At 39.4% G+C, this 9243-nt stretch overlaps 1 long non-coding RNA gene across 1 annotated transcript; it reads right to left on the bottom strand.

The window, feature by feature from the left end:
• Window positions 1-201: 201 nt before the first annotated feature.
• Window positions 202-1187, bottom strand: LOC121996517. The gene is made up of 2 exons (XR_006116099.1): window positions 427-1187; window positions 202-351 (listed from the first exon to the last, which is right to left on the bottom strand). It is a non-coding gene; the product is annotated as an uncharacterized LOC121996517 (long non-coding RNA).
• Window positions 1188-9243: the final 8056 nt, after the last annotated feature.

The raw sequence follows: 9243 nt of genomic DNA, 5'->3' as shown, positions 1-9243 counted from the left end.
CAAAGTACTAGAAGAAAACAAAGCAAGAAGTACCCGCCTCAAAAATGGAAATCGTATCCAAAGGATCTCACGTCAAGACACTCGTCTCGAATCAACATCCCTGATGTGCGAACAACGATTAGATGCTTATCCCTCCGCCAAACATTGTTATGTTGAAATCAACCCTAGCAAAGACTCAATTCCTTCCAAGAATCAATCCAATGCAGCAACAGAACAAATTCTCTATTAATTAGGTACTGAACATACCTTACCTTAATCTAAATCCAAAGTAACTTCCTCTCTAATTGCAACTGTGAGAGACAGGAAACTGATGACCTCTACCAAAATTGGTGGCCCTATCCAGTCTTAACCCTAGTAGAAATTCTCCACTCATCGATCAGAAATTGAACAAGAACAGAGCAAGGGAAAGTAAGGAGGCAATCATACCTTCCTGTGGCCAGAAATTCCTCGTCAAGCCAGGGAATGGCTAGAATAAGATATTCCAGCGATCGGTGACACCCAACACATACTCACAGCAGAAATCGATCAAAGAAGAAGAGCTCGAGAGGTGACCTTGAGCATAGATCCTACAAGATTGAACAGCAATGGATCAAGGAATACCGAAGGCATTCGCTTGGTCATCGGTGATGATAGATCAGGAGACAACAGGTAGAAATCGGGAGATGGGCAGCATCATCAAGCTGACAGCGTCGCCTCCCGCGATGGCGATAGCCGATGCCTCACTGGAGGATCTAACGCAGAAGGTTGGTGTCAATGCGTCGGCGTTCGGCAAGACAACATGACCAAGTCGTGAGGGAGAGCGGCGGCGATGGCAAAACTAGGGCATGGACCTCAGCGATGGATAGCCTCCACTATGATCGGGAAAGAGGTGACGGCGCATCCTTGCTCTTGGTCGAAGGCAACTCATGCGGGGAGAGCAGCTCAGAGGGGACGGCGGTGGTGGCCGGCGAGAGGGTGAGGACCGAACTAGGGCAGAGGCACGAGAGGGATCGGACTGCTGGCGCGATCGGGGCTGAGGCGGCCGTCGATCTCTCCGCTGCTGGCCGGCGATGGGTCGAGCTTCAACAAGCGGAGGAGAGGGAAAAGAGAAAGCGCAACAGAGTCGGGGAGGAGGAAAAGACACTGTGCGTCGCGTGAGGGAGAGGGGAAGGAAGGAAATCGACGGTGATGGGTTCGGGATTGGGAAGAAGATGACACGGGATTTAGGGCACGGGTAAGCTTTTAAAGAAAAGGAAAAAGTAAAACATTTAAGGAAATTAATCATTTCCTCGTTTAAATCGGGTAACTTAAACAGACTTTTTCTTGACCCAATAATTGATCCCCTTAACCTAACTCATACGAGCTCTAATTAATTCTCAGAAAATTTCTATAATTTCCTAAAAATCTAAATAAAATTATTTAATTAAATAATCTTATTATTTAATTATTAATTGTTCAGTATTTTACAACAACAATTGTTTAGTCAATTGGAGGAAGTTGTAAGGTATATATTTATATTAGTAGGTTAGTATTATATCAAGTTAGTTGGGGTTGGGGGGGGGGGGGGGGGGGGGGTTTGTTATATTTGAGAGTGTCATAAAGGCAATCATTTTAAATATTGTATTATTTATTTGATAAATAAAATTTACTAATTGAGTATGCATTTTATATGTATGTGATTTGATCTTAAACTCAATTAATAAAGTCTACAATATAATGCATAACATGAGTGAAATTGTGATTGGATCAGAATGAATGGGTATCTCGTCATGTATAATTATGTACGTATTGAAATATTCCCAAGTTGATAAGTTGATGAGATTATACATCATCAATTCTGTGAGATTAACACATGCTATACTCCTTAGTTTAACCAAGTAACTGATCCCCACTAGCTGAAAATATTGGGATATTAAGAATTAACATATGGATGCTAGTTAAGGATAATTAGTTCATTGGATGTGACCTACTATAAGATTCCATATGATTCTTTATATGTCAATGAATATCTCATTGAAGCTCAAGTGTAAGTTTTCTTAGACGTGAAGTATTCAAGTCATCTTGGTCTTGAAAATTTATATTTTGTCATCTTAGCAAAACATCTCATAGAAGGTGTAGGTCTGGGATGATTGAGTATAAGTCAATATGTCTGAAGAATATTAAATAACCCACAGAGGATTCACCATTTCTTTTATAAAGGAGACGTATACACTAAGACTTTTAATTGGATTATTACTAATAGGTCTTTGGCAAAAGCAAAACATGTCAAGAAGATGATATTCTTGGACAAGTATTTGAGTAATTTGAATTCACATGACAAGAAACTATAACTTGGCCTAAGTATGATGTAGTCAGCCTAGTTGAGACTGACACATAAATCATGTCCTAACTCACGTTGAGTGAAAAGAATAGACACACTGATAACTATAGTTACTGAATAATTTAGAATTTGATTTGGAATCAACTATAATTTTTTGATCAATTAAGGGTCATGATATACTACTAGGTGTATCTTGTGATTTATTTATTGTTAATGGTTAATTAAAAATTACCAACATAACCTAGAACTTATTAGGTCACACATACTACAAGAATATATGAAAGATATAATACAAGTTTACGAATGAGATTCTCACATTAAGAAAGATTAAGTCTGGTAAGACTAGACGATGGGCAAATATGAAAAGTATTTATTGGGATGGAAGCATTAGTGGGGCACGCCTCTTGTAGATGAGTTGGATCCACCTTAGTTTAGTTATGAACCAAAATTGGTTTTGGTTTTAAACTAAATTAGTTTGGTTTTAAACCAAGCTTATTGCTAATGGATTGGGTTGGCTTATTAGATATAGGTTTGGACTTGCTTTTCAAACCCAGATAGAGATGTATAAAAATCGGTCCTTGGGAGAAAATTAAAAAAGGAGAAAAAAATGTTTAGGATTTATTTTCTTCTCCTCCTCTCCCTCTCTTGCTATTGCTGCCAACCAAAAATGGGAAGCTCCCTTTTGTGTCATCACAGCTATGTCAAAGTGTTGGCAGCCCTACCACCGGCTCCTCTAGGCCCTTCAAGCCATCTATCATTTGTAATAACCACTAGTAGAAGCACCTCCAGCCACTAGAAAGTAGCCAACGGGCTGGTGCACCCTCTTGGTTCTGTAGGGCACCAAATCGAGGCAAGGATTTTTATCTCGGAAAGCATCATCTCATTACTTTGGCTAGTACCGAAGTAGAAACATGACTTGTAGCTTAGTGAAGTCGTCTTGATGAAATTTTGGTGTGGATAAGAATATAGGCAAATCTTGTGAAGCTTACTAGTTGATGTCATTTCCGTTAAGCATCATCCAACAGGTATAAATCCTAAACGAAGTTTTAATGTCACGCCCCGGGGGAGTCCCTGTCCGAAGAAATTTCGGCAGCACCTCCCCTGTACGGGTGACAATCTGAAACTTTCTACAATACCCTCTGGGCCACATATACCTCGGCCAACATGGTCAGAACAATAACAGTAATAAAAATATAACACAGTCCACGCAGTATAATAGTTGACAAACTAAAATAGTAATAAGAAGACTCAAAAACAACCCTACTCAACTACACTCATAAAGTACAAAACCGATATTCTATTCAACTACACTCATAAAACACAAATCACAACGAACTTACCTCTTCTGCCATCCAGGCAGGCATGTAGCAAAACAAATCCAAATAAAACTCATCGACAATATCCATAAGGTAAACTAATACAAGTCCAGATAGTGCAATAAGAAACATAACAAAAGACCAAATAACTCTGGATCTTCAGGGGACTAGTGACTGGAACTCTCCGGACAACATCAACCTGAAAATAACAATGGAGGAGGGTGTGAGTCCAACACTCAGCGGGTAACAACTGATACGCATAATAAAGAAAATAACAACCAGCACTAATTATGCGTACAATCTTCTGATACAAGAAGGGTAAATGCAACTGAAATAAGCAGGAAAAAACTGTACTAACCAGGACCAAGGTATAAGTACAACAGGTCGTCAGACCGAGAGTGTCATAAATCCTATATGCATGTCAATCATATGCATCCATATAAATGCAGCAAGTAAATGCAGCAAACACAAGCAATAAATGCATCATGCATATGATGCCAATGTCATGGTCACCCCTGACGCCAGTCAGCCATCTCATACACAATGGTGAGACCGAGTGGGTAGGGCTGTGACAACTGTGCACTCTGCCATCACTGCTCCTGATGTGTGACCGAGTGGACGGGATGCTGTCGGAGTACACCTATCCTCCTACCCCAAATCAGAAATGGGGGAGCTCAATGCTCTCATCTCCCAGTACACGATGACGGGGAGGAATCTGTGCCGGCTACCACGTTGTGTCACACTACCCATGAGCGAACCAACGGAGCCAAACAGAGTCCAACTGCCTGCCGGCTACCACGCTGAGTCACCAGACCAATGAAGCCAAATAGCAGAACTGCCACACACCCTTCATCCAGGACAGCAGCCAATTCTGGGGTCCTTTCTTCTCCTCTCGATTCTCTCATCCATCGTCGATGCCATAGACCTAGCCATCGCTGCCCATTCATATGAAGCCAGCTGATGATGCCACAACATTACAATTGTGGGAGGTGACATCGTTGGTTGTTTCAAGAGTTACAGATCTCTTCTCACCACTGATCTGATCTATCGAATGTCGTTGGATGTTGTCGATCCTTTTTTCCAACCACCCTGGTAGTCAACGGTTAAGGTTGTGTGCTTTTGCCGACAACAGCAGACTTGATCTTCCAAACTCTTATCCCCTTGCCAGCCGAGAAGATAAACCACAGTAATTCCCTGGCTCCATTGCTTCGCGGAAGCTGTTCTGACCATCGGCAGGAGGTTATCTTACTCTTTTGCATGACCAACACTGCTTCGGTCACAAACCAGGGGTTGTTAGCACTCTAGAGGTGGTCTCCTTGTTCATTCTCATGATTTTGGCCATTATAGCTCCAACCACCACTGTTCACCATCGTTCCCTTCTCTAGTTATCTTCTTCGGCTGTGCATCACTTCTAGTCATAAGCCACCAATAGCTACCATTGATTTAGTGAGTAGTAGGGATGCATTTTGGCTAAAATTAATCTAATTATTAGACTGGATTAATTATATTTGATTGATGATTAAGATGATCCAATTAGGGTTTCTAATTAGATGTGAAGTTAGGTTAGCTCTTTGGGTGCATGATAGCATATCTAATCTGTATTGTGTTACAGGACTTTGATTAGAGATGGCATGTTGATGTGGACGTTTTCCAACATGAGCTACATATTAAAGGCAGGTGCTTCTTATCTTGATTCTTTAGTACTTTGACCTAGTGCATGAGCAATATTCATATAGTTGTTGTATTTACCTTAACTCCACTTATATTTTTCCTGAGCTTGATACTTATCCACTCAATCTTTGAGTTAATTGTTTTGATGTCTATACAATTTCTCGTTACCATCTATGATATTTAGCAAATACTAGGTACCATGCTTACTTGCTATGAATGTTGTTTATTCACATACCTTATTGAGCATGCTGGCTTCCTATAGCATACCTTTTTTTTTTTTTTGTGTGTATATCTATATATATATATGATGACTGTTGTCTCTTGCGCATCATATCATTGCATGCATGCCAACAACAAATTCTCCCATATTGTCGACAGAATCATTGACCAGCGTCGAACACTCGACCACTCATGGGTAGTGGTTATTGGAGTAGATGCCACTTGTCCTGTCATGCTCCCACTCGATCACTCATGGATAGTGATAGTTAGAGATGTGAGCAGCAGGGACCCCATTGCTACGTAGATAGTTAGCTGCTCAGCACCTATCCACTCGGCTACTCGAGAGTAGTGGTAGCTGGAGTGAGTACAATTGTCATCGATCCGGCCTCTTGACCATACAAGGGTCATGGTGCAGAGGGGTAGGTGGGGTGATCATTCGTGCATACGATATTATTATTATACTTACTGATGCTTATGTTTGCTTACTTATGCAGTTGTTTTATTATATATGATCCTATCTAAAGGCGATGAGATAGCGCGCTGGCTCTAGCGACTGAGGAACAACAAAATTCTCAAGATATGAAGGAACTCCTTGATGACCCTGCACACACTCAAACGATCCAACAAAGCATTAGTGACCTAAGACTAGGGTGAGAATTCCTAGCTAGGCCCACCAACACTCATGTCAGCCCCTCCCTCAAATGTGGAAGAAGAAGAAGAGCAGTAATGAAAAATGCCAAGAAGTCTAGTTTTAGATGCAAGTGCTTGTGTTTGAGTACCATACTAGTAGAGAGGATTCCCCTTTTTATACCACCTCATATAACCTCCGTGATCGTGAGGTGGTCCTCGATTTTTAAGAGTTTTTTAGAAGATGAGAAAAGTATAACGTGGACTACATGCAATAATCATCTTAGGAATCTTTTTTCTACCCCAGATGTAACTTCTTTGTCGTTTATGACTTGAATCCTTGATATGATGACATATTCCAAAGAGTATATCACTATAACCACTTAAAGAATGAAGAATTTTTGAGAGAATATTTCCTGACAGGTTTGCTAGGCTGTCACAAAGTTGTCGACAACTTGTTTGTTTAGATATATATCGGTCGATCATTAAGCCCATCGTATCTTGAGAATGCCTCCTTCTTTTTTTGAATGTATCTCGGTCGATCATAAAGCTGGTTGTGCATTAAGAGTATCTTCTATTGAATGTATCATGACCAATCATAAAGATGACTTTGTATTAAGAGTACTTTATGTTGATTGTATCTCTGCCGGTCATAAAGCTAGTCGTGTATTAAGAATACCTTCTATTGAATGTATCTCGGTCGGTCGTAAAGCCAATCATGTAATAAGAGTATGTTCTATTGAATGTTTCTTGGTTGGTCATAAAGTCGGTCGTGTAGTAAGAGTACCTTCTATTGAATGTATCGTGGATGGTCATAAAGTTGGTCGTGTAGTAAGAGTACCTTCTGTTGAATGTATCTCGACCGCACATAAAGTCGATCGTGTAGTAAGAGTATCTTCTGTTGAATGTATCCCAGCCAGTCATATGTTAAGAACCCTGTATGGAGCTAAGTGCTTTTATGCTTGCTCGGTCGACCTTGCCCGGTCAACTTCACACAGAGAGTATCTCGCTTGGTCGACCTTCGCTGGGCCAATAATATGTTAAGAACCCTATATGGTGCTAAGTGCTTTTATGCTCGCTCGGCCGACCTTGCCCGGTTAATCATATGTTATAGAATAAATAAGGCTAAGAATCTCTGGGCCATGCCAATTTTTTCCATTCGATCCTACGCAGGGAAACTCATTCTCGATCAAGTTCGGGCGTCAACCCATCCTCTTGACTTTAGCTCCCACTTCACCTAAAAGGCTCGCTCATCCTAAGCCGTATCATCCATCATGAAATTTGATTGCTTCATCCAAGTGCATAATGTTTGCTTACCTTTTTTGTCCACTATATAACAAACCTTCAGATGTTTCCTAGTTGTTTAACCTGATACAACTCAAATCTGCTTACTAATTATTTTAATTCCTCACTTGATTTTGTTGTATTGATAATTTTTCCATGAACATCCATCATAGTATTGAAGGTGTTATTGAAGAAGTGTTTCTCAACCTGCATCACATCTAAATTATACTGAATGAGTAAATAGTTCCAATATTGCAACTTAAAAAATATGCTTCTTTTCCTCTAACACTTTTTCACTATGCCAATATACTTATTTATGTCATCAACACTATCTTGATATACAGGTAGAAATCCATAGCTGTCTATTTCATTATGAACTCCTTCACCGAACTTCTATATTGGGTGAATTTCCTAACCATTTCATTCCTTTTGAATTTTTCTTATTTCACATGAATAGGTGATCAACTAGTAAAAATTTATGATGATTATCAAACTAGAATATCTTTCCACTATACGACAATGAAAATCAGACTCCCTCATACAATGTGGGTATTCTAACTTGTCACATGTGCTCCATCCTGACAACATTGGAATATTGGAAAATAACTAATCATCTATAATAGAGCATCATGCATTATAAAATTTGATTTACTTACAATGTCATAAGTCTCTAACCCAACATTCCATAAATGATTTAGCTATGCAATTAAAGGTAGTAAAAAAATATTTATTTATCCTTTTGGATTCTGAGGACCTAGAATAAGCATAGTAAAAGAAATATAAATTTATCTTTCATGCACATCCATGAATGTAAGTTATATGGTATTAATATAATTAGCCAAGATCAATATTACTGTCCATAGCTTCCAAATGGATGAAATCCATATGTGGAAAGTCTAAATCTCACATTATATTGTTCCATTATAAAGGAAGAAAATGTTATATCAAGAAGTTTCCATGTAGGGAAGTCACAAGGATAACATATTATATCTCCTTCGCATACATGGTTTTGATGCCACCTTATATTAGATGCATACAAATATTAGAACCTAGAGTTACGAAAAATAATACATGACTTTCAATAGAATATTTTTCTTCTTCTTCATAAGCATACGACTAATATGGTTATAACAAAGGTGATTACACATTCTGGATTCCATCAGTTCACTATCTTCATTCCAAAAGATCATGCAGTTATGTATAAACTGATCCTGTTTGAAGGCGATGAGATGGCATGCTAGCTCCAGTGACTGAGGAAGGACATGCTTCTCAAGATCTGAAGAAAATCCTTAATGACCTTGCACACACTTAGACGATCCAACAAAGCATTAGTGACATAAGACCGGGGTGGAAATCCCTGGCTAGGCCCTCCGACACTCAAGTCAGTCCTTCGCTTGAATGTGGAAGAAGAAGAATAGTAACGAAAAATGCTAGGAAGTCAAGTTTCAGATGCAAGTGCTTGTGTTTGCGTACTTTTCCAGAAGGAAGGATTCCCCTTTTTATACCATCTCACATAACCTCTGAGAGTCCCTGATTTGTTAGAGTTTATTAGAAGATGAGAAAAGTTCAACCTGGGCTTCATCCAATAATCCTTTGAGGAATTTTTTTTCTACCCTAGATGTACCCTTTTTGTCATTTATGACTTGAATCCATGATATGATGGCATATACCAAGGAGTATATCGTTGTAACCGCTTAAACAACGAAGAAGCTTTGAGAGAATATTTCTCGATAGGTTTGCCAGGCTGTCATAAAGTTGTCGACTGCTTGTCTGTTTAGATATATGATAGTCGATCATTAAGCCCGTATTATCTTGAAAATGCCCCTT

Source organism: Zingiber officinale, chromosome 6A (genome assembly GCF_018446385.1).
Source record: "Zingiber officinale cultivar Zhangliang chromosome 6A, Zo_v1.1, whole genome shotgun sequence".
NCBI lineage: Eukaryota > Viridiplantae > Streptophyta > Magnoliopsida > Zingiberales > Zingiberaceae > Zingiber > Zingiber officinale.
The sequence above is the reverse complement of the archived record's forward strand: the minus strand, read 5'-3'. Positions and strand labels throughout refer to the sequence as shown.